Source organism: Bemisia tabaci, chromosome 1 (assembly GCF_918797505.1).
Source record: "Bemisia tabaci chromosome 1, PGI_BMITA_v3".
Lineage (NCBI taxonomy): Eukaryota > Metazoa > Arthropoda > Insecta > Hemiptera > Aleyrodidae > Bemisia > Bemisia tabaci.
This window is the reverse complement of record NC_092793.1, coordinates 31,266,181-31,292,785: the sequence shown is the minus strand read 5'-3', so window position 1 is coordinate 31,292,785 and position 26,605 is coordinate 31,266,181. Positions and strand designations below refer to the sequence as shown.

The window sequence follows — 26,605 nt, the reverse complement described above, 5'->3', positions numbered from 1 at the left end:
CTGAAGGGCGGAATTTTAAGGGGTTTTGTGAGACTTTGAAGGGTGTAGGGTAAGACACTTCAACATTTCAAGTCTCTTTTCTCAATTTGTCCCCACGTAACGCAGGGATGGTGCGGGACTTACGAATCACCGTGTAGGGACTGTTCAAGTATTACGTAATGTAAATTACGACTTTTCAAGTATTACGTAATGTAAATACATGTACACGGAGAAAAAAATTCGTGCGTGGGACCCGAAGTTTAGGTCACATGGATTTCTGAAGTTTTCGGATTGAGCAACTAAACACTTTAGGTCCAGCTGCTGAGGTTTGGATCACACATCTGAAACTTCAGTTCTTACATCTGAAGTACCTCGGTTTTCACATCCGAAAAACTTCGGTTCTCACATCCGAAAAACTTCGGTTCTCACAACTAAAGTATATTACTTCAGATGTAAGAACTGAAGTTTCAGATGCGCGATCCGAATCTCGCGACAGCTAGACCTAAAGTGTTCAGATGCTCAATCCGACAACTTCAGAGATCCATATGACCTAACCTTCGGGTCGCACGCACGAGGTTTTTTTCTCCGTGTAAATATCGCGATATTGAGAGTAACGCGTGATTTCAATGATTTTACATAACCGCGGAAATTCGCGTATTTAGCGAGATATTATCGCGTTATTTCTCTCCTTTTTTTTTCATACAAGATCGCTGAAAAATTGCACATTTCCCGCAGTACCGAGGTGTAAAGCACAACATTTCTTTTGATTTTAGGAATCCGCTGGAAAAATCGCGTACTTCACGCGATATCTAAGTGAAACTCGTGTTCTTTATCACTTTTCCTCAAATCGGAAATCGAGCAAGCAACCAATCGAACTCCGGAGTATAGGTGTGTGCGGTATCACTTGAAATTATAGAAGGACAATTTCAGCTTTCCGCCTATCGCAAGCTACGATAAGGAGCTTCCTTAAATCACCCAATGCACTCTTTCGGCATTTTTTTCCCTCTCGAACTCCTTGGAACGCTTCTCAACATAACCGCGGAGCGGAGCCCCCTTGATAATTACGTAACGCTGATGGATCCCGAAAATTGTGGGGAATTTTTGAATACCTAGCTGGATAAAATGAAGTACTTCTAACGATAGTGTGACGAATAAAGTCGAAGGAATGAGGATGTAAAAGAAGTGTGCGAAAACTGGTAAAACGCTGAATTATCCGCTACAGAAGATAGTTTTATATCTTTGCAAGAAAATGCTGTAAGTGCTTCAAACTCAATCGATATTTTTCATAAGATACGCACAGATTCTCTGAAAAATTAACAATTATTTTACGAACGATTATAATTAAAATCACGGGAAATTTCGTCGCGATATTAAATTTAGTCCTAGTTTCCTTTTTTTCTTTTTACCGAAAAAATAACCACGGTCCCTGATTCTAAATCGTAGGTATTAGGATGGTTACTATAGTTTTTTATGGCGAAAATTAGAAGGGAGTCATAAATGATGACGCGTTGTCTCAGTGTCGTTTCGATTTTAGCGTTCGTCCCGCTCGCGAGGATCGGCAGGGCGGTCAAGACATCTTCGCAGTTTGATACGCCTTCAATCCGGCGGAGCTGCAACTTGCGTACATCCGTGGTCAAATAGTTGTATGTTACGCCTGCCTTAAACGAACGCTAATATCTATGGTTCATTCCACGCGAAATGGAGCTTATTTACCTCGATTCCATCGCTGCAAACCACATTTAATGCTACGATTTCGATCAATGTTTTTTGAAGGATACGCACAGATTCTCTGAAAAATTAAGTATATTTTTACGAACGATTATAATTAAAATCACGGGAAATTTCGTCGCGATATTAAATTTAGTCCTAGTTTCCTTATTTTCTTTTTACCGAAAAAAACCACGGTCCCTGTTTCTAAATCGTAGGTATTAGGATAGTTACTTTTGTTTTAATGGCGAAAATTAGAAGGGAGTCACAAATAATGACCCGTCGTCTGTGGCGGGTATTTCAGCCTTTTATAAACTCTCGCACACATTTTTTACATCCAGATTACGCAACGGTGGCAATGTCCCCTTTTCCCCATGTGGCGCAGGCTCACACTGTCGTGCTAAGGAAAAACGTTGTATGAACATTCATAAGTCGCCGAATCTCCTTCCCTGAAATTTTCATTTTTCAGGAATTTTATACATATTTCTCTCTGAAATTCTTAGAAACTGCAGGTGAAACAAAATTTTGAGAACAAAATTATCTGGAAAACCGGAGGGAAAATATTCATAATGGATGTGTCGGGCGTCCCACTAAGGAGGGTTTTTTGGCCCAAAAGGTTTGAGGGTCAAAGCATGCTAGCTTTTTAGTTTAGACCCTACAACATTGAGAAACACTCATTTTAGCTGAACCGTTTGTATTTCTAATCAATTGCGAGCTGTTGAAGTTCACTGATTATGCCGATTACCTGCTGATTACCGTTCACTGTGCGCTGATTAGCTTGACCACTGTGTGCCCATCAAACGGACTATGCACTATATTAGTGACCTAAGTATTGTTAATTATTTAAAAAACTATTCACAGACTTATAGGGTTACTTTTGCAACTACTGAAATTAAAAACCCTGGCACGAAATTCGAATAAAATTCGTAGGTATATTTATTTATTTTACAGGATTCTGAAAAGTGATGTAAGTTCACTTTTCAGTGCCAGCAGAAGGGACTACCACTTTCATATTCGAATAAGCTTATAGTATAGATGTTAATCATTACCCATCTTTACCCATAACAACCTATTTAAAGGAGAAAGTGGTAGTCGCTTGTGCTCATACTTAAACAATCTAATTTAGGACCAAAAATGAGCATATTCGAGGAAAATTCCAAAACTTCACTACTTTGCGCTGGTAAATTAGGCAAAAACCTTTCAAAACCACCTTAAATGAGGACAAGCTCTCCCAGGGTAGATGCTTAAGAGTCGATTTGACCACCCATCACATTATTCTAAGCGGTTTCAATTTTCGACTAAAGTTAGGGCCGAAATATCCTAACTGGAAAAAAAAACCACATTGGATCCAGAGTCCAGACCCTTGAAAACATTGACAAGAAAATACTCTCGATTCAATCGGATTTTTGCTTGAATCAAAACGAAATCCGCTCAAATCAAAACGAAATCCGCTCAAATCAAGAGGCTTGGTTCTTGATTTAAGATAGATTCTGATCGAATCAAGAGTACTTTTTCTTGTCGATGTTTTTATGAGTCCGGACTCTAGATCCAATGTGTTTTTTTTCCACTGCTCCTTTATGGACACAGCTTTTACCCGGATGGTCGTGTTTTATCAAAGGAAATTTGGCAACGCCGGATGGTTCAAATGACGTTTTTCTTTAGGACGGCAGCATACCCCCTCCCTTCTGAAGTAATTTATGAGGGCCGCCAAAGCACGATATTTGAAGCGTTGAACGGCCCCCGAGGTTGCGAACTACAATCGGAGCTCGGGCGGCGGAGGGAGGCTCGAGGCAACGTCCGGACTCGAAGGAGCTACAAGGCTGAAAAGACATCCTGTTTCCCGAGCCGAAGGAGCCGGGCCCAGATCCAGGATTTCCGGTCGACGCTCGCTCCTCGACGGACCGCGGCCACCGCGACGACCGGCGGCACGGAAACGACCCGAGGTGGTCAAACAACCACCCGCGTGTACCGACACGGCCACTCGAAATCCCCACCGCCCCGCAGGGAGAGAGGGGCAGGGGGAGGGGCAACGGGTTGTAAAAATGTATTGGCGGGAAACGAGGTGCGCGTAAACGGGGGTGCGCAGGCCCCGCGACGTCACGAGTGGGAGGGAGTCGCCGCGGGAATATCGACCCCCGAGCCCGGCGCGGCATAGCCGGGTCGCCCCGCGCGACCCCCGGTTTTAGCGCCCTTGTATGGGGTGTGCCATCGCTCCGATCGGTGTTCGAAACTCACAGGCGCCAAATGCGCCCCAAAAATCGGTCGTGGCGCCTAAGAAATAAAGGCTCTACGCCAACGTGGCCCCTAAAAATTATCCCCTGAAAATCTCGATTTTCATAGGAAGTCACTCGAAGAAAGAATTCCAGATCTATTAGAATTGAAAAAACTCAGAGTTGTCAGCACTACAATTAAAGCTTTTTTTATTCCTCACGATTTCATTCTTAGTGCTTTTGTCTTCCCCTAGTTACAGCTACATACTAGTTCTGTTACAAAAGCATCTTGCGTCTAACTTTTCGTATACCAAAATATATTCGTATACTTTCGTAACTAGATACGCTGTAATGTACAGGCAAAAAGTCAATTTGGGCCCTAAAAACTCTTCAATGGCGTTTAAAAATTTAGCTTGATGCGCCACATGGCTCCTGAAACTCGAAGGTGAGTTTCGAACACTAGCTCCGATGCCCTGAAGTTTGAAGTTTGATTGAATGGGTCTAGTTCAACAGGAGGAACGAGGTTTTCGGAGGAATTATCTGGGCTTAGGGTTGCCGGCGGTTCGGAAAACTGGGAAAGTTAGGGAATTCGCAATCATCGGGAAAAGTCAGAGGATTTCCAAGACATATACCTAACAAAGTTCAGCGGAAGAATGCCCCAAAGCTTGTAATGTGATCGAATGGATCCATTTCAACGGAGAGGAACGAGATTTTTGGGGGATGCATGCGGTCTCAGGGGTGCTGGCGGTTTGGAAAACTGGGAAATCAGGGAATTCAAGGGAAAAGTTATCAGGGAATTTCTAAGACGTCTACCTATCAAAGTTTAGCGAAAGTATCAGCCTATTTCTTTCAAGCAAAAATGCATGGACATTTTGTTCAAAGGTCAGGAAATTTACAAAAACTTGAATCAGGGAAAAACAAAAACAGCCTGGGAAAAATCAGGGAATTTGAAGATGAAGAATTTATGACAACCCTAGGTCTGCTTGAGACAAAATTTCCCTTTTATTTTTCATACAGAAAATTTTGCTTCTCAAGTTGTCAATTTTCTTAACTGCAGGAGCTTTCTTTTTTACCTGAAATGTCAAATTCGAAGAGAAAATGGTGCTGTTTCGGAAACACGCGTAGGAAATTTCCACTGAAGTCTCGATTTAACTCAGCTGCGATAGCGAAGAGAGCCGTAATTGCAAAATAGAAGTTATGATACATTGGACCCTTTAGTTTTCGAGCGTACAATGAACAGTCTTCTAGTCTTGACTAGTCTACCATTTTTCGTAAAATTGTTAAATATTGACCTGAAAATTCATCAAAAAATTTGGGTGATTGAAAATGGACGAATTTCATTTTCAATTTCATTCAAAGGGCCTTTTCCTTTTCCTAGGCTGGTGTAGTGTCCATGGAAGACAGCTGTAAATGCTATGTTACTCTCTAAAATCTCTCGAGGTTGCGCTTTAGCCACACTAAAAACAAATTTTAAGACTAGAAATTGGTAGGAAATGGCGCCATTTTACTCAAAATTGCAGTTCTCATTGGCTCTCTTGCAGAGCATTTTTCTCAAAGTTTGTTCCCAGGGGATGTTCATTTCCGAAAAAACATCAATTATTGCGCACATATGGCTTTCTCATTGGTCTCGTTTTTGTAAAAATGAGGAGAGTTTACCTGTTTCATAAGGGAATTAAACGAGTTTTGAAAGTAATTCTTTCTTGGAAAGAGCGTTACGGCTCTCTTTGCTAACACGGCACGCAGAACTGTAAATTACTTTTACAGGGACTGAATAGATATCTTCGGTAATGCAGTCACGAACCGTTGTAAATGAGGTTGCAACAGCTTTTAGTAAATTGATCGATTCACCTTCGCATTTGGCATTTCTTTCTCCGATTAGTTCTCTCATTTTATTTGTTGCCCGACTTATTCATCAGTCCACAACTTTCACCAGCGACGAGGCGTGAATGATCGATATTTCCTTGTTTGAAGCCATGGTAAAGAATCGATTATCAAGGCGTTCGTTGCAAACGTCCCGCTGATCGATCCTTTTCCATCGGTTTAAATGGCAGATCAATCGGACTGCATTTTGCAATTTGGAACTATGGATTCTGGCTCATCTGAAAAAACGCTTATGTGCATAGGGAAACCAATGGCACATACGTTGTTTTTAAACCGGGCCAGAATTTATAGTTCCAAATTGCAAAATGCAGTCCAATCGATGTATCCCAAAGCCTTGCATTCCACGGACCGTTTTTAATTTGCTTCGCAACCGCCGAAAACGTAATCTTTTAGACGATTTGTGACCCAAGCGAGTCGACGGGAGCTGAAACAAAAGTAACTTGAAACGAGTCCGTCTTGTGTTAACTCTGCATACAAGTGAACCAAAATGAATCAGCGAGAACGGAAACACACCAACTCGGGAAAAAAAATAATCAAGACACTCACAAAACTGCATTTTGAAGTTAGAAGTTAATTTAAGGAAAATATTTTTGCTGCCGAAAGACAAGTACTTTTGGACACTTTGAAGGTCCAAGTTGGAACATATGCGCTAACTCCAATGACCTTTAGGTAAATTAACTGTCTTTAATGGAAATTGAGCATTTTCGAGTTACCGAGTTGGTGTGTTTTCGTTCTCACCGATTCAAGTAGAGTACCTACTTACTAGAGAATATGGACACGTCGAAACATGGAATTCTCAGGGCCCAAACAGACAGACAACCTTCCCACACGAAAAACACCAGGAGAATGCCATTCAAATATTAATCTAAGATGACAAATAATGTTCAAAAATTAGCGTCCTCCCCTAAAAGTGAGGGAAGGAGAGGTATTTACGAGGGCCGTGTCCACTGTCCAGACCACCCTGAATTTCCTCTACTCCATGATTTTTTTTTTTTTTTTTTTTTTTGCCATTGAAGGTCTCTTTCTTACGTAATGCAACATGATTTGGTCCTTTTTGTTCTCTTCTCGGATCGAAAACTGGTCTAAACAAAGGATCTGAACTCCGGATAAAAACACATTGGATCTAGAGTCCAGACTCTTGAAAACATTGACAAGAAAAAATACTCTTGATTCAATCAGATTTTTGCTTAAATCAAAAGAAAATTCGCTCAAATTAAAAGGCTTGTTCTTGATTGCAGCAAAAATCCGATTGAATCAAGATTATTTTTTCTTCTCGATGTTATTAAGAGTCTAGACTCTAGATCCAATGTGTTTTTTTTCCCAGTGAATACTGATTAGGCGAATACATCCGAAAATTATTTTGAATACGGACGCATTTTGTGAGCCGTCTCTCACATCTTCAGCGTGACGGCCATTTCTTGTACGGTGATATAAACTTCTATCTTAGCAAATACACAAAAAATGCGAGTTTGCGGCCAAATGCCGAAAATTCCGCATTTTCCCCCTAGAATCGGCCCTCTAACCCATGATCAAGTCAGCATGAGACCTTAACAGAGATTTGAAACGACAAAACCATGATGCACTCCGTAAAATATACATCCTTATTAGTGAGAAAATCGTAGAGTTGAGGAAATTTTGGCTAGAGTGGATCCCAAAACGACCCCTATCAACACCCCTCCCTCATGTGAAAAACAAAGTTTAATAGGCACGTGCTCTAAATTTTTTTCAAATGATGGTTAATAGCAAGAGGTCAGTTGCGCTGGTCACAGAATCGTGTTTTGATGCTTGATTCTTGTATAATGGCTAAAAGTAATGAGATCCGAACTGACAGCAACTTCCTACGTTTAATATTCACCGAGATATCGCTCTTTGAAAAGGCGGGTTTTTTGACGGCATCAACCTCGGCAGTGACATCCTTGGTTTTTTCCACATTGCTTTCATCCGAGTTTCATGTTGAGTAAACAGTGTAAATGTGTGTATCACTGACTGATAATGCAAAGTGGAAGCAACCAAGGGTGTCACTGCCGTGGTGGATGACGTCAAAAACCCGAATTTTCAAAGGGCGATACCTCGGTTAACATGAACGCAGCATGTTGCTTTTTGGACGGATCTTACTATTTTTAACTAATCTACGAGAATTAAGCATCAACACACGATTCTGTGACCAGCGCAACTGACCCATCGCTACTACCCATCATTTGAAAAACATTTAGAGCATGTGCCTATTAAACTTTGTTTTTCACATGAGGGAGGGGTGTTGATAAGGGTCGTTCTGGGGTCCTAGAACAGAACTGCCGTGCCAGTGAAAAACGATGTGTGAATATTCGCTAGTTACCACATTACTGCCGATGAGAAAACGAATTTTTTGGAGAATTTTTCATAGTTTGAGTATTTCACTCACAATTGAAAATATTCAAATCAAAAGGAACTACCTTACTTGTGACTCGGACCCTGTCCCGTGTATGTATTTACGTGTGTCTCGGAGTCTACACCACAACGGAGATGGTTAGATTTTTCATTTGCGTATGCATTGAAAGAGGGGTATCGGTAAGGGCTGAAATTGGCCCACCCTTCGAGTCCCGAGATTTTTCAATATTTTCTAGTTGGCGACGAAAAAATTTATGTTGCTGCGAAATCTGGATTTTTTTGGTTTTTGAAACGGCCTAAACTTGGATGTAAAGGCCTGAATCTACTAAAATTTTCGTTTTTTCAGTGTTTCATGCAAAGCCAAAAAGTGATCGTTTACCATCGGTCACAAACATATCCAAAACTTATTAACCATCACTTGGACCCAGCGTTGAATCAGATTTAAAACAATAAAATCACACGAATTTTCATGGGTTTTTAGTTTACGGAAGTTCGGGCCTTCGCCTCGAGCCAAAAAAATGTGAGTGTCAAGGAAACGCAAATATTTCTGTAAAAATAAATATATGTAGTGAACTCGAAAATATTAAAAGATCTCGGCATTCCGGGAGTTGGCCAATTTTTGAATTAGAAAATAGGGTAATATAAAAAGACTTGGGATCGGTATCAAACGATGCGTACACTAAGACGAGACACTAATTCTTTGTATTTTCACTGTTACAGGTCAATATGGGTAGACTACGGACAGAGCGCACTTCATTTACAAGGTAGGCTCATAATTCTAATCATGCCGTATACAGTGTTTGAAATTTTCCAGGAAGAATATTCAGAACTTTTCTCGAAAATGAATATCTTCTCTGAAAAAATTTGACAACGTCCAAGTGTTTATATATTGTGTAATTTCTCAGTGCACCTGCGGGCTGTTTATTGAAATTGATGGACATAGCGATAGACAAAAAAAAAGCAACAACGGGTAGAGGCGTTTTCCAGCCAAAAAAGAGGAAGTTGAATTGAGAATCGGGGGCTATGGAAATCATACACTTTGCCTTTAATTCTTGGGGGTGGAGGAAAGAACATCCCCGCGCAGCATTGTTTATCTATACCAAGATATGTGATCTGTATTGTTTGCAAATCTTGCCGCGCAGTGAGTAACGTCAAATTCCCTCCTTACGAGTTTGATGTTCTCTCTGCAGTTCCAATCAAAATCTCTGTGATCGATGATTGAAAAAAAGAGCAAGACAAGTTTTACCAGTATGGTCAATTCTGTCATAAGTCTACTTGATTTTTGACACAGTGATACAGTAAGATAAAGATAACTAGTCATCGGGCAGCAATCGGGGGCGTTTATACACTACTTAACGCACTTTTCCGACATTTTCCCAAAATGCTGAAGTTTCAATTTTTCCCTCACACCCTCCCCTCCCTTCTTCTTAATCTTCAAAATTTGTAAACTCTCCAGGCGTCGGGCAGCTTTAATTTTTACCGTAGACCTGATGTCAGTTTTGGCACGACCTTCCCCACACCCCCTTGTCAGGTACGTGTTAGGCACATTTGGACTCCTCCCTCTCCTACGACCCTTACGTCATTTCGTCACCCTCCGGGCAGAATATCACAAGCACCATTTGTGCTTCAGCACAATGTAGCTAAACCCCTGAAACTTTTCTCATCGTTTACGGAAAAATTAATGAGCAGAATCACTCGAAAATATTCCCTTATGTTCCTACTTTGACCAAGTTTAAGTCCTGAAGTTTCATGTAAATGTGTGGAAGAATTTTAAAGAGAAAATTAAAACCACGAGGGGTCCGCCCCCTGGCCACTATGCGGCCTAACCCTCGGGGCGCTACGCGCCTCTAAAGGCCCGCCTCGCGGTCAGCAAAATCTCAAATGGAAAAAACCACAGTATTACTAAGATTTAAAAAAAAAGAAAGAAATGTCGATCAACCCTCTTACGGACTTTGAAATTCCCTTCCTCACCAGTGGCGTGGCGTGCTTTGCAATGTATCGCTAGATCTCTCATTCAAACCTACGGAAAAGGATCGATGAGCACGGTGTTCGCTGCGAACACCTTAATAATCGATTCTTTACCATAGCTTCAAATGGAGAAATATCGATAATCGATCGTTCACGCCACGCCACTGTTCCTCACCCCCAGGGTGTCTGCAAGTCCGGATTTTCTGGAAAGTCCGGAAATAGTTCTGATTTTTTAAGGGCGGTCCGGAAGCACTGAAAAAGTGCGGAAATTCTGCAAGAAGGTCCGGAATTTTTCTGATTTTTTTTTTGTCATTTTTGTCTCAATTTGAGCGAAAATCAAATTTTTTAAATGTCGTCAATAATTGGAAGTACCGAAAAAGTTCTGAATTTTTCTGTCGAGGAGGTACTGAATTTCTTGAGAAAGTACTGTAAAAGTACTGATTTTTGTTTAGCCTGTTTTAGTAGACACCCTGCCCTTCCTCACCCCAGCCCATCGAGCTACTTAAACATGATGTTATTGGAGTAGAGAGGAGTTTGAGATAACTGGCAGCCTAGCGGGTGAGGGTGAATGGCGCTTGGGACTCTGCCCGGGAGGGTAGGTAAGGGTTTATGGACGGTCCCTCGGTCTACTGGAACAGCCTGTAGAAAAGGAGGTATTTTGGGTTGAGTTTGGCAACGACGCCCGGCGCGACGCGGCGAGCGGCTACGAGCCCGTGGCAGGGAAATTCTGGCGGTCTGGAAGCGGATGTCAGTCGAGTTGCGATGCTGGTTGCCTAAGCAGCCCCCGACTTGGTTCCTTCTCCGGTGCCGCTGTCCGTTGCAAGCCATGTGAACTGCCCCGAGCCGTCTGCCGACCCATGCCATCGCGTCCCCCTGTCCCCTCGCTAACGTGTCCCCCTGCGTCGCGGCTTTTGTTTGTTTCGCGTTGGTGCTACTGTCCGCTGCAATGGGTCCCCGCTAATGGATTGCTCTCGGAAAGGTTGGTCATTAGCTTGGTGTTTTCCGTGTTGCACGGTCAAAACTGTATGGCCTTTTAGACAATATTAGAATTGAGCCCTTGCAAGTCATGCTTCCTTGTCAAAATTTCACGCGAGACACATGGCGCTCACTGGAAAAGAAAGTTCCTTGATTCCAGAGTCTCTACTCTTAAAGAATGTTCAAAAAGAAATCCACTTAAATTAAGAGGCTTGGCTCTCAATTCAAGCAGAAATCCGATTGATGCATGTGTATGTTTTTTTTTTTTTATATATATATATTTTCCGAAAGTCTGGACTCCAGATCCAAGAGTTTTTTTTTCCACTGAAAACTTTTGGAAATAAAGTCATAAGTGAGAATTCAGCGTGCAATATTAATTTAAATTAAAATCAGCCGATCGAAACATGCCCCTCAAGGGAAAATAAAGATTAACGTTGGTTGAATCGGCCATAAAAAACATCCGTCAGGGAAATAAACAGTGCTTAGTTTAACGCAATTATGATTCTCCTCTGATTCATAGATTTCATGAATATTTCAACATAAACCTAGACATGGAATAATCGTAAAAAATACTGAAATGACTTTAATGCGCGGTTTAACTCGAATAGATTTTTTATCAGCGAGAATTTTGAATTAACGCACAAATAGAGGTAATTTCTCATCCGCGAGTTAAATTTTTGAATGTGTCCACCGTATTCTATAAAGATGTTTGATGAGGAAGCGAGTACTGCGACGCTCAGTTTTGCATCTTGTCTACTGGGGATGCCCATCATAAACGGGGTTGTAAAACGTAAAATTGCCCAATGGTTTTACTGGAGATTTTGAACGTTCTGCACTCCTAAGATTGTATGAGAAACAAGAACGCCTTCATTCGTTAATACAGTCTATACAACAAATCGCCAAGCCGGAATATTTGTATTCTGGAGTTGATACTTCAGAACGTGAGACTGCTCGTTCTATCATGCTAAGGAAAAACGTCGTATGAGCCTTCAGGCGTTACCGACTTTTCTTAGACAAATCACAATTTTTGGGAAAATTTGTAAATATTTTTCCGAGAATTTTGTTTGTAATTAGCCCTGAAGTATGTAAAAATATCAAAGAAAGGTATTCATAACTTTCTTCAAAAATAAATATTTTATGAGAGGAAACATTCGAACGCTTATATGTATGGAGTTTTTCCTTAGCACGACAGCATTACCCTCGTATTTATTTTTGACGTCACTGTGGACGAAAGGGGAACTGACACTATACATTTTATTTACCGTTCATTCATCGAAATAATCATTCATAAAAAATAAAAGCAACCAAGGTTAAAATATAAGCCGCCAAGTTTCTAGTATATGGAATGGTTTCTACCCTTTTTTTACCAAATATAACAAATATTAATGGAAATTTAACATAAAACCAAACGCAAACCCCTTGCCGGCGATAACAGACGATTCCATTATCAGTTCATGTTACGGTTATGCTCTTCCTCTGCGTATTAGATTATCGTGAGGACTATACGATGGTTCCATTTACGAGCAAACGGTCATTTTAAAACGTTGAACCACGTCATGGGTCATCGCTATCACCGATGAATGCTGAATGATGCTAATATCCGGTTGAGGGTATGTACAGTAAATCAAATCCAAGGGTTAAGACGAAATTCCTAATAAAATTGAATAACCCGATTTTTTGACTCGTGAAGAGAAGGTGGGAAAAAGCAGCCTTATCCGGGGTGAATTGAACCTAGATCTGGCTCCGAATCGGACGGTAGCAGCCTAAATCAACTAAACTACATTTTAAGAGGCCTAATTCTCTCTTTATTTATTATTTCTCTAACAGAGGACTGAACGGTTTATTCGAAGAGGGGCGCAAGCGCCACAAGTCGAATTTCGAGAAAACATGGAAAACTTCATGTCTTCGACAATTCTTCATATTTCTGTTCGAATAAATTAGTGTATGACCCACATACCATCCGGGACAAGATCACGGTACCACGATCAGGGCCGGAAGAATCATCCAAAAAATAAATGTTTTTAAAAATCGTGGTGGTTACGCCTTCCTTCCACCAGACCGCTGAGTACTGCCATCCAAGAAAACATGAAAAAATTAACTTTATTGGATAATTCCTTATATATTTATGTTAAGGAATGATGTGTGGGCGAGAGAATGCTCAACCTTTGAAGGTAACCCTGAATTAGCCATGAAAAAGAATAACATAATTAGCTTTAAACTCTCAGGAGAGGAAGAGAGCGTTTCCTGTGGTACACTCTCCGATTTTTTCAAATTTAACTCGCCTTTCTGGAATTTGCTTTCAAGGACTGAATTCCTTTTTTTCATAGACGGTTGTTAATTAAAAAGAGCAAGAGAGCAGAAGGCATTGCTCTGAGTTCGGATCGCACTTGCATAGAAGGACGAAAAGTGTAGGTCCGGGCAAAGTACTAAGTCCAGCACCAGTGCTTTTTTTCCTCCCTCCCTTTTTTTGCGTGAGGATGGACCGTACGAGAATTCCACTCCCGGGGAGTTGCAAAACGCAGGAAGTTTTCCGCGGAGCTCTGTTCAATTATTTGCAAAGCAACGAATCCAACGATGAAAAGGTTTAATTTTCCCGGCTGCGTTTTCAATTCAATCCAATCTAATTCATTCGCATCGGAGGCGAGCCAATCAAATTTCGAGGAAAAACATCGCTGCGACGTCCGGACACGGCCACCCCGCGCCGTTAGGTCAATTTTACCAACCAAAGTCGACGCCGATGCTATGATGCAACCTGGGGCTGGTCGGCTCATGTCTGTTGCCACTCTTTTCGGAGCCAACAATTTCATGTCCCAAGTAGCATTTCATATCTGAAATGTTCCATTATCTTATTTTGTAAATAATATAAACTCATAAAGAGCAGGGTGTCTAAAAGTCCGGAAAGCACGGAAAAAGTACTGATTTTTTAAGGGCGGCTCGGAAGTACTGAAGAAATGCGGAAATTCCGCAAGGAGGTCCGGATTTTTTTCATTTTTTGACATGTTTGTCGCAATTTAAGCGAGAAATCCAAATTTTTCGGATTTCGTCAATTGTAGCAGCTGAAAAAGTACTGAATATTTAATGCTGAGGAGGTACTGAATTTCTTGAGAATGTACTGAAAAAGCACTGCAATAGTACTGATTTTTTGCCAGCCTGTTTTAGTAGAGACCCTGAAGAGTAAGGTGCGATTCATATCGCCTGAGGCGCGAGGCGTTTTGGGGGGCTGGCCGGCGGCTGGACCGCGAGAGTCCACGGCCGAGGGTGTTGCTTAATTTGGACAAATGACTTTTTTAAGTTAGACCCAAGCTTGATTTTTGCTGTGAGATGAAGAAAACAAAACATGTCCCATTAAATTGATGCGTACCATTACCAAAAAGTAGAAATTGTAACTTGCGCCTTTTTGGGAATTGAGCACCTGGTAAAAATTGTTCAGCTTTTGTCTCCCTTGGAGAGGTTATTTTCTCAACTCCACAGCGCAAATTAAGCATGAATCTAACTTGAAAAAGTAATTATTCAAAATTAAGCTACACCTTAGTGTAGCCTCCTGATATTGCAAACATTTCTCTGAACATTCGCCACTCTCTCTTTTTTTCATCGTTTTTGTTTTAATTTCGTCAGAAAGAAAATTGAAGGCTTTTAGGGCCTCTTAATTTGGGAATTTGTTTCGAAAGAGGTTGTTTTGAAAGTCATTGGATTTTGTAATCTTTTGATGACGAAAATTGTTTTGTTGCACAGTAAAAAAGTCTCATTCTTTGAGAGTCCAATATAACTTTGTATCAAAAGCCCGGATGTGACGGACGAAAGGACACGGTGGAAAAAGTGCAAGAAGCGGGAGCTGAGTTTAGCTCGCTTTAAGAGATTAACCCCTCTTGTCATTTACACCCTGCGGAGATGAGAAAATGTTGCGAGAAGTCTGAGCGAGATAAAAAAAAGCTCAGAGCGGCATGAAAGAAGATGTTAAGCTGAAGGAGCGCGCCCCGGGAAGGAGGGCGGTTAAGGTGACAGGAGTGTGGGCATCAAAAGAAACCATCAACTAAATCAAAATCCTACCGCGTCGTTCACGTGATAGATAATAGGCTGGAAACTGAAAATATTTCCATCAAGGTAATGTCCGGCCAGGCAGGGAGTCTACAAGTGAGAGTTTAGAAGCACGATGGCGGGGGAAGACAGAGCAGTGTTGACTTTTTCTCTTGAAAAATTCCAGGTTTTATCCTCGGGAAATATTACTTTCGAATGTGACAATGAAGATGACTGGTAGAAAGATCCAATATTTCAAATTCTATCGTATCAAATGTCTTTGACAGAATATGCGTCGAAAAATATTCACTTCAGAGTAGATAAATGTCCAATGTTCAATTGTAGACTGCATTTTGCAATAAAAAATTAACGGCGCAGCAATGCTGGTTAAATCGTCCGCCTCATTTATCTTTCATGAAATAACTTGAAAATACAGTTTGTATGGATGCTACCCGAAAAATATTAATTAAACGCGTGTCACCTTGCGTCGGGTTATCTGATTTCTATTAAATTATCGTAAAAATGAAAATCGTGGAATATGAAGAAAATTGCGATGATAGTGGTTTTCCTCCCTCCAAAATTTAATCTGACTCGTCCATCGTAAAGGCGTTAATACCAGTTGTCTACTGTCTATAAATGTCTTTCGATATGAATCCCGCCGTATGACACGAAGGTACGGTAAGCACATATGCGCAAGGTCCTAAGTTTCAATTTTAACGGAAAGCAAGTAGGTCGTACATACACGTACAAGTTAGTTCGGGAAAAAAGATGACTGAAAAAAGTGACCTTGATCGAAATTTTATTTCACCGGATGATTACCGTTCATCCCTCCATCGCTTTGTTTTTTCCCTGCTTTTTCTTACCCCTGGTTCATGGAGGTAAATAAGTTGCTGTAGCTCTTAAATGAATGTCCACCCCTTCACTCATGAATATAATTTGCAAAGTTTCTAACGATAGCCGCTACATTACTTTGATTTCTAATGTAGTGGACGATAATGATCCCATAACTACCCTTGCTCTTGGGATTCTCCGACTTTTCCAATTGTAGCTAACTCCATCGAGAAATTAATTAGAGGCCTTTACACCTTTGGCAAAAGCGAAACTTACAATTAGACTTTCCTCCATAAGGACAATAATTAAACCGGAAGACGTGTGCGTTTTACCTTTGAAAGTGTATATGTTTTTATAATGGACACTTTCTCTTGGACACTAAAACTGCGACATCTTTCGCCACAAAGACGGAAGGGTAATATGTCGATAAATATTTTAAAAACTGAACAGAAGAAGATGAGAGACTCCTCGAGCTTCTTGGTGACTGGTATAGGTTCGGTCAATGTAACTCAAAGAAAAACTACCAAAAAAAAAAAAATACTAACAGCACGTTTGGGTTATTTTGTGGTCCACTTCCCGTATTAACCCAAAATGTAGGTTACTTTTTTTGCATCAACAAAATGACGCACAGTGGATCTAGTCAATGGGAGAGGTTGGACATGGAATTCTTGACTAAAACCGCAAATGTTGATGTTCATTTCGTCACATTTTAAATTTTAAGGGGCGGTTCTAGAAGAAATTTTTACAAGGAGACCAATGAAACCACCTTTAAAACCTCAACTATTGTATGAACGGAGTTATAAGCTTTTAACGTTTCCATAGTTTTTCCGACCTCTTCTAATGTCTTGATCCACTGTGTGGCGTAAAGTTCTCTTCGACCCCCCTCCCTCTAAAACTTTTCGTATTCAAAAAATCTAATCCCCAACAAGTAGAGATTGAAAAAAAAATGCGAGCTATTTCGACTTGCCTTAGAAAAAAAATCACATTGGATCTCGAGTCCAGACTCTTAAAAACATCGACAAGAAAAAATACTCTTGATTCAATCAGATTTAAGCTTAAATCAAGAACCCAGCCTCTTAATTTGAGCGGATTTCCTTTTGATTTAAGCTTAAATCTGATTGAATCAAGAGTATTTTTTCTTGTCAATGTTTTCAAGAGTCTTGACGCTAGATCCAATGTGTTTTTTTTCCAGTGAGGCTGGCGTTGTTGTCAACCCGACAACGGTGGAAGATGCTCAGACGACGTGAGGTGGGATGAAATGGGGCGGAAGCTTCATTGGAGAGCAACCCGTTGCCTGGTGGAGCGAGTGGTTCCAGAAATAGGGGGGCGTTTAATCGGGATGATGCGGGATTTTCCGGGAAATTCGGTGGTGCTCCCGAGCCTAGCCCGACTAATCCCGATGTCAGCGCAACGCTTAGCGTTGTCAAATTCGGACTGCGGGTGAGGCTCCGCTTCAAACCGCCCACTCCCGGTTCCCACCGTAATCACGCACCTTAATCTCCCGGATTCGTCAGCTGGATCTCGATGATTTGTGCTTACTAATCATAGAGTACAATAGAGTCGCAAAGTACTGGATCGCCGATGAAGTCACTTTTCGAGGCTGTTTTGTCCAGTTCTCCGGAGACTAGTGTGCGGCGACTAGCGATGACGCATACGCAGAGACTCGCGCTCAGCGCTCCCCACTCCCGACAGTCCCGACTCGGCTCCGTTCGTCAGCTAGACACACACTGAACCAGCTAAAATAAGTAGGCCGGTAATAAGTCTGAAATTGAGTCCATATCATAATCATCATCATTAATATAAACTTCGAAGGATTCTGCCTTTTTCTATTTCACTCGAGGGGAAGTGTCCCCTCCCGGACTCTCTTCCCCACCCGGTGACTGACGCTGCGCTGTGCTGAACGGTTCAGCCTGAACCTTTCCCCTACGTCTGACCGTTCCCCACTCCTCTGTCAATCGAACCATATGCCACCGCTTACGTATTGTCGCTCGCCCACCCAGGTACCTAGCGGCCAGCGGTCAGTTGATGATAAATCTCGCTCATGCTCCTATGCAGCTACGCATTGATTACGCCAGCTAATTACTTTCTAATAATTAGAATTTCTTCGATAATAGTTTTCATTTATTCGACTGTATTTTTTTCTCTGTTCTACTGTGATTTCCTTGGTTCTCTACTGTGTTTTTCCTAAATCTCTGAGTCAGAAATCTGAAGCACTTCGGTATGCACCGAGTACTTCAGATGTGTGACCTGAAATCTTCGGTATATACCGAACTACTTCAATTGTCTGACCCGAACTTCGGCAGATGGACCTTAACTTTTCGGATGCGTGATCCGAAAACTTCAGAGATCCATATGATCTCAGCTTCGGGTTCCATGCACAAATTTTTTTCTCCGTGTTTCCTTTTAGGGGACGCAACTAAAATTTCAGTAAATTTTTTTCAGAAAAGAAAAGAAAAAAAAAAAAGTGGCTAACGATGGTTCCTCACCTTCACGTGGTGTTGGCTGTTTTTACTAAGTGGGAACCGTCCATTTTAAGATATAGTCTATTTCTTGCCCTGCCATTATTATTCTACAAGTTAATTGTGGAGTGAGAATTTCATAATGTTTTCTATGAAATCTTCAAAATATAGTGATAAAAAATTTGCAACTACTACAAAATTGGCTCGCGAAGCGAGCCGAATGTCACTCGCGTAGCGAGTGACCGGGGGTCCAGGGGGCGTAGCCCCCGGCTAGGCGTGACGGGCGCGCGAAGCGCGCCCAGAACGGCTAGTATGAATATTATCTCGGAGTAACATACATTAATGGATTCATTATGGCTTTGAATATCTATTTCAAGCAAAATTTGCACAAATTAATACCGATGGAATTAAAAAAAGTCGAAAAAACACAAGCAGTTGTTGATTTCTCCATAAGCCACCGTGTAAAAAAATGCCGGTTGGTTCACACTTGGTATAAGTCAGAAATTAAATTCCTATATGAATTTTATCCAGGAGTAATATACATCAATGGATTCATTATGACTTTGACTATCTAATTATAGCAAAATTTGCACAAATTAATATCGATGGAATTAAAAAATGTCGAAAAAACACGGGCAGTCGTTGCTTTTCCCGTAAGCCGCCGTGATAAGAAATGCCGGTTGGTTCACACTTGGTATAAGTCAGAAATTAAATCCCAATATGAATATTATCCAGGAGTAATATACATCAATGGATTCATTATGGCTTTGACTACCTTTAAATAGCAAAATTTGCAAAAATTAATGCTGATTGAATTATAAAATACCTAAAAAACACAAGCAGTTCTTGATTTCTCCATAAGCCGCCGTGTTACAAAATGCCGTTGGGTTCACAAATGGTTCACTATTTTCGGAGCACACGCGGCTCGGAAACGCCTGTTCATGGATTGGCTTCATCGCCGCTCCAGTACTTTGCGACTCTATTGTACTCTATGTTACTAATACAGCCTGCTAATAAGCCATCTAGCGCAGGATAACGGCTTCGCAGTGACGCAATTCTTAAAACTTCGACCGGTTTAGTAAAGTATAAAATTGGCTGAAAAGATCTGATAAATATGCCCAAGGTGCGGCTACACTGAGATGAGGAAGGCTTAATAGGCCAATCACGCTGGTAATAAGACACTTGTATTTTGACTATTCCAGAATTTAGATCAGCCAAAAATGATAAGGACCATCCAATACTAACGGAAATGTCACAGGCAAATAGTAAAATCAGGCATTTTGTCAAATGCGTAGCCAATAGTCGAATATTCCCATCTAAGTTTGAATTCTAATATTTTTCTTAATTTTACACAAAATGATTCATCACTCTCGTAAGAAAGAATTCTTTTCCAAAATACGCATCATACAATAGTATTTTTAACGATTTTTAGAATCTTAACGAACATTCATCTTGAAATTTTCAGCATGTCCTTTATATGTATGACATTTAAATATACAAAAGGCATTTCAAGAGGGAGCAACAAGAAGAGTTCGTAGATTTGATGGGATATTTTTCCTCAAATCCTGAAACCGTAACCTTCCGTGAAAAATTATTAAAATTTTGCCTGTTACTATCTGCCTGGACATTTGATAAAATACCTGATTTGACGGATTGCCTGCGGCAGAGATACCACCCTTCAAAAAACTCGGCGGTTGACATCAGCTATCGTGGTGGTGCATACCATGTTGATAAAAAAATCATAAATTTGCCGACAGTAAATATTTTTTCTCGAATCAAGAATGATGTTACTTACTTTAAGAGACTTTCCTGCTCATCCCGAGCATTTCTTTTCTTATTCTCAAAGAAGCTCAGCCTGAATCAAAATGAAAAAACCCTTGCCTTGGCGGTAAATGAAAGAATCATCATTCTTGAGTCTACCACTTTTTTCAGTGCGTGGTCTCTTTCACCTTCGTTTTGTCCTTGTTTTAAATGGAGCAACTAGTATACTGTATCATTAATTGATTAATCCAGTGTCAAAAACACCTTGGTGTGTACTATCGCTATGATGACGTCACACTTCGTTCATGTCGAATGTCGATATCTTCGTAGTATCAGACTCCCCTCTAAAGCGATAAGCCTCCCGCTTTTCTCAAGGAGACTCCTCCAGTGGGCTTATTTTCCAGAGTTTTACCGAGGGAATTTTTCCTATTTTTCACCCCGAATGCGATACTCCTGAGGCTTTAGGGTCCTCTTTTTTCACGGCATTTTGCCAACAAGTCTTATTTCCGCAGTCATCTGAAGGGAGGTTTTTTACCATCCTCCTCATGGGAGTTTCGCCATCACGTCCTTTTAAGGAGGATTTGCGTGAAGGATTTTTAATTTTAGTTTTTTTGACCAGTAGCATGTTCGCGGCATGAACTACCTGACCTGGCGATGCCTCCGTCTACGGAATAGTAAGTTCAGACAAATTTGATGATTTTGGTTCGTGCGGTAAATCAGTATACAACTGAAATTCTTTTTCCCTCTGTAATGAAAATGTCAGTTGCATATTGAAATTATCGCTCATGGCAGAATTACCAGCTCTGTCTAAACGACTCGTGCGTCGACCCGTAATCTGTTCGTAGATTAGTAAGAGTTTAATAGACTGTGATGTATCACTGTTTTCGCATTAATTGAGGCAATGTGGATGAAGGAAGATGAAAAAAGGATATTGAAATTAGTATATCAGTAACTCCCCCCGAAAACCAGACTCCATTTAATTCAAAAATATTTCATCTATTTATTTATTTATTTAGTTATTAATTTGTTTTAATTTCATTCGATACTCTAAACGTTCCATTTTCTGTGCAACAACGACATGCCAGCACAGTGACATAAGTACCTAACGTCATTCTGTTATCATGAGCGGGAAAAATTGAAGGCGCCCCAGCTTTTTTAATGGAAATGCTCTCGCGCAACTATTCGTGCTCGAAGGATGTCCGTGTTGCATACACACAAAATCGCGGGCGTTCTGACTTCTTAAATTCCAACGCCTGCTAGCCTGGCTGGACTTATTCGTGGTCATGGGTTAAACTTGTGGCGCGAAAGTTATCAACTCCGTTTCAATAAGGGCGTGCGTCGATGGGTACCTGAGTTCGGGCCCTAAAAATATTGCTATTCGGATGGTTTTAACCAGTAAATCAACCTAACTAACTACACCTTTCCGATTATGCTGCGTTTTCTAATGGAAAGGAAGCAATAATCCACCGTAAGATTTTGCGTGCGCTTTTTTTTTTTTTTTTTTTTTTTTTTTTTTTTTCTCAACTAGGTCAAAGAATTTTGTCCAACCCTGATGAGTAGGAAATTAATAACTTTTACGTGAATTTCAATTTTAAGTCCGAGTGCCGTCTTTTATTGCTAAATATTTGCACCCCCGCTGAAATCTTTGATATCGTCCCTAACATAAAAAATATCGAATACATTTGCGGTCGTTCAATCGTCCAAATATATTGAGGTTCACCGGGCCCAGGCCTACGTCACATGGGAATCAAAGTTCCCATACACTTGGAACGTCGCGTGACACGACCGATTTTATCGTTATTGTTTCCATTGATTTCTTTATAAGTTTCGATAAATTAAATGCACTGATCAAACTCGCACACCACACCATCAACATTTAGCAATAACCAACAGACACGCAACATTGTTTGATATGTGAAGCTCCGCCAATGACACGGGCCGCTCCCGGACTCAAAGTTGAACTTTTGAGACTTCTGTATTTAGAATGACATCCACTTTTTGTTGCAAACTCATGAAAATACAAACCTCAGCCCAAGTCACGATGGTTCAAAATTTCAAGGTCGAAAATAACATACAAGTTTGGTTTTGTCCCGATCTGATGTTAAAATAATTGAACTCTACAAGCTCGTTATCGAGCTAAGTAAAAAAAAAAAAAATGGACCTTTAACCCAATTTGACCAGCCCCGCCCCGCCAAATTTAGCGTACCCCAAAATCGTTCGACGTGCATAGGAGACCATAGATATGGTGTTCTGTGAGAATTTTGAATGAAAGCGAACAGATAGATCTGAGATATCGCTGTACACAGATTGGGGGACATCTGACGGACTGGACACACATTTTTTCAAGTATGCGTTATTTGACTCCATGGACCTTAAAACGTCTAGAAATGATGAAATTTCAACTTTTATTATTTTTGTTTTTTTGTTTTCCTTCCTTTCCTTGGAGGATGACAATACCTCCTCTCTACCCTAGGGGAGCGAGAAAGTAAAAAATTCAATTTGCACTAGGCGTATACTGCAAAAAGTTGTCTTCAAAAATGTTACCAAATTTTCGACCCTCCTTGGTAAAATGCTTCCTCCTGAAAAATCCAATCCAGGAACTCAAGCCCTTTTCTTATTTGTAGAATGTCAAATATGATTTCTGGACAACTTTCAAATAATGAGGAATTGTCTCTCGCTTGTGTCATGTATGACAATAAATATGGGAAGGCAACTATTTTTGAATGTGAGAGTTCACCTTTTAACAAGGATTAACACTTCTTTAGAGTTCGTCCCTCTTTATTTTCCATGCCCTAACACACCATTTATGAAATGCTATCCAAGCACAGATGGGTACTGTGCATATATTCCTGTACATGAGTACCGTGAATACGGTACAAAGAAAACTCTATTTATCAGTTTCATTTAAAAGTTGAACCCGAAAAGTAATTCACAACTTCGGCCGCCGTCTAAACTTACAATGAATCTATGTATTTCTTTTTCCGATACATTTCTAGTTCTCGACAGTCTTTGATTGCTCTCGAACCGAGGCATTTTACTCACTATCAATATTATAAAAGCATTTTTCGAAGAGCCTTTGATTGTTTTGGAGCCGAAGTATTTTACTCACTACCAACATTATTGAAGCATTTTCCGAAGAGCCTTTGATTGTTTTACAGCCGAGGAATCTTACTCACTACCAAAATTAAGAACAAAGCACAAAAACATAGCCCGAACATACGAATATCTCCTACGAAATCTCCTCTTTATTACCAACATTATAAAGCATTTTTTGAAGACAGACTCTTCCACGGAGTTTAAGGTGATTCGATGGACGCCATATTTTGTGTCAGAACGACATGCGATGTATCGCATCAATTGGTTCCATTTTTTCAGCTATTCATAATTTTTCTCGAATTTTGAGATCGCAATTCTGTTGTCAGGAGACTAAAGAGTTCACTTACCAATTTTGATAAACAAATTCAATGTAATAAATGCGGGGTTTTTTTAGAGGGAAAATATAGCTTTCGACACTGCTATCGGAACTGCACTCGAATGCGATGTTTGCCTCCGAAAAAATAACGCCTTTATTACGTTGTATTTATTTGTTAACATTGCTAAATGAACTCTTTAGTCTCCTGACAACAGAATTGACCACTTGACAGGGTACGAACTTCAACATTCTGATACATGTTACTTTACCAAAATTTCACGTAGAACACGATTCTTACATCGAAAATTACTGAAATCAACTCCTAACTAAGATATTAATGATTCTTGATGCGTGAATTCAAACTACCCGCTCATGAAAACTCAATGCTCCACGTGATTCAAATCGCGCGCTAAACGTTATCATGACAGTCTCTGCGATATAAAAATCTGGCAACCTCAATCTTGACGCTTTGGCTCAGCTATTGCAAATTTCTTATGGTTTGAACAACACATGCATGGTGGGAAATGAACATTGTTCGATTGAAAATGTTTGCTGAAACCGTTGTAGTGTGCGATTTGATTCACGTAGAGCTTTGAGTTTCTTGTGAGCGGCAGTTCAAATCTCGTAACCAATGTGTAATAAAAACGTTTTATCTTCGTTAGGAGTTGGTTTCAGTCATTTCGTTACGCGAATCGTGTTCTGCGTAAAATTTGGTAAAGAGAATGTATCGAACACTTTAATTCGTACCTTGTCTAGAGGTCCATGCGACCTCAAATTAGAGAAAATGACGAATAGCTAAAAGATGGAGCCAATTGATGCGATACATCGCATATCGTTCGGACGTAAAATATGGCGTCCATCGAATCACATTAACTAAGAAACAGTGAAAAAGTATTAAAACCTTCAACTTGCCTATTTTCATGGATTAGTCCAACTCCGGTGTTTTTATTTTGATGGAATCGGAGGCTCGTTCCGGGCTACTACCTGCTTGGGCTTTGCTTCATTAGCGGATTCATCGAGCCGGGCCGCTTCCGCGATAACCGAGTTAAAGATTGGTTAACGGTGAATACTTTTATCCTCCCCGCGGCCTCCCTCCAGGGATGAGTGGAGAAAGAAGGCTCCCCGAGTCCGGTCATAGCAAAGCCAATTATTAGCGCAAATAAAGCTTCAACGAGAGCGGATACCGCTCAGAATACACGAGAATAGCGTGCACGGAATTACGAATCGCCAGATCTAGAATTTATAACGACGACCTCCCCCCCCCCCTTTACCGTCCTCCCCTCGCAGCCCCCTCTACCCTTCCGACAACTCATTGTCCAGAGTTTCCAGATTTTAAAGGAGGAATAATCCCACACTGGAAAAAAAAGTCGCTCGGATCTAGAGTCCAGACTCTTGAAAACGTTGACGGGAAAAAATACTCTTGATTCGATCGGATTTTTGCTTAAATGAAGACCCAAGCCTCTTAATTTGAGCGGATTTCCTTTTGATTTAAGCAGAAATCCGATCAAGAGTATTTTTTCTTATCAATGTTTTTAAGAGTCCAGACTTTAGATACAAGCGTTTTTTTTCAAGTGCACTTTTCAATGACCCGAGTCTGACTGACACTGATTTTAACAGACTCTATATCTTATCTTCTATTAACGTATGATTAGAGTCATATGCCATTTCACGTACGCGTTTTTTTTCAAAAGTATCGTAGGTATTCCTTTTAATTAACATATTTCGTTTTAGTTTTAGCAACTCCCATTGTCACTGCATTGTTACTTGGTAACTTTGTACCCTTTCTACGTGAAACAGTCTCTCAGGAAATCGCCTTCTATGACATATTTTGCGTATTAGTCCTCATATGTTCGCGGCGAGGTGCACAATATTCTGTGAGATAACCGTTCGTACTCTGGTGTCGCTCAAATTGCATAGTTTCAAAATTGAAGGCGAATCAGCCGATTCAGTGCGACGTACCGATTCGTATGAGAACATATATTCTCTCAATGTATCTTGGGAAGAAGTTGGGCTTTAGGCCGTCTCGTAGGCAACGCCCTAAAAAGCAAGGATCGTTATGTATATTAGCTCCTTTAGACCTAGTAAAGTTCAAAAGCTCAATGGAAGGAAAAGTCATCGTGTTGGTACAAATTGTTAAAGCATCCTCCTGTCATTACTACAATGGGCAACACTGCCGATTGCCGATTTGCTGTTTTTCCTCTCTGCTTAGAGCTCTTCGCTCCATTGCTCGTCAATTGTGTGGAAGTCCGATTTAAAAACACATTCGATTCCGAGAAACCGGAGGCGTGTCCGTTACATAGTAGTCCGTAGAAATTTCTTAGGGGGTAGCGATAAAAATGTCTACCATCCATTTGCCAGTGAGCCACCCTCTCGGTTCGCAAAATCGGATACGCTTTTTGATTGAAGCCGTCTCATTGCTCACCGGGAGGAGATTGAACTTGGATTCGATCAAATATTCATTCCTCTGTTTCCAGTTTGTCAAAGCCACCTTATTTTTCCACTGAAAACCGCTCATTCCAACGCTACAGTCGACAACACTGCTCATCACTTCTTCGCGCGCAAATACACAGTTATTTTATTCATTCGCATTTTCGGCCCGCCGGTTCAAGGGAAGTCAGATTTTTCATCCTGGGAACAAAAGCAAATACTACACGGGCGCTCATGATAAAACATTCAGCCAGAAATATAATTCGTAGAAAACTATACATGTAACGTTTATTGTACGCACTACGCATACGCGGTGTATGACGTCACGATGGCTATGATCATATGATAACTACCTCGTGCTTATATGTATTACGTTTGATCCATGTTAACCGGCAGATTTTTTTGTGTCGTGTGGTTAAAATAAAATAAGAATATTGCAGAATAAACTCGTCGAAAAAATTGATAGCGATAATTTTTTTCATTATGAAATGATATTTCTTTTTATTTTTCAAAATCATTCTTTGTATCCTTATTAAAGTCGTTAAATATTAATCGAATTTACCGAACACTTGTGTTAGATTTCAATCGGTGAAAGATAAGACAGTTGTAATAGG

At 40.5% G+C, this 26,605-nt stretch overlaps 1 protein-coding gene across 4 annotated transcripts in view; it reads left to right on the top strand.

The window, feature by feature from the left end:
• Positions 1-26,605, top strand: part of Hs3st-A (Heparan sulfate 3-O sulfotransferase-A) — a 186,155-nt gene that overhangs the window by 39,267 nt on the left and 120,283 nt on the right. For 2 of the 4 annotated variants that reach the window (XM_072299679.1, XM_019057630.2), the window contains exon 4: positions 8,865-8,908. The gene's annotated coding sequence lies outside the window, so the exon portion shown is untranslated. Of the gene's footprint in view, positions 1-8,864; positions 8,909-10,842; positions 11,092-26,605 lie in introns of those variants that run through there. The other 2 variants (XM_019057629.2, XM_072299686.1) reach the window with 1 other exon arrangement.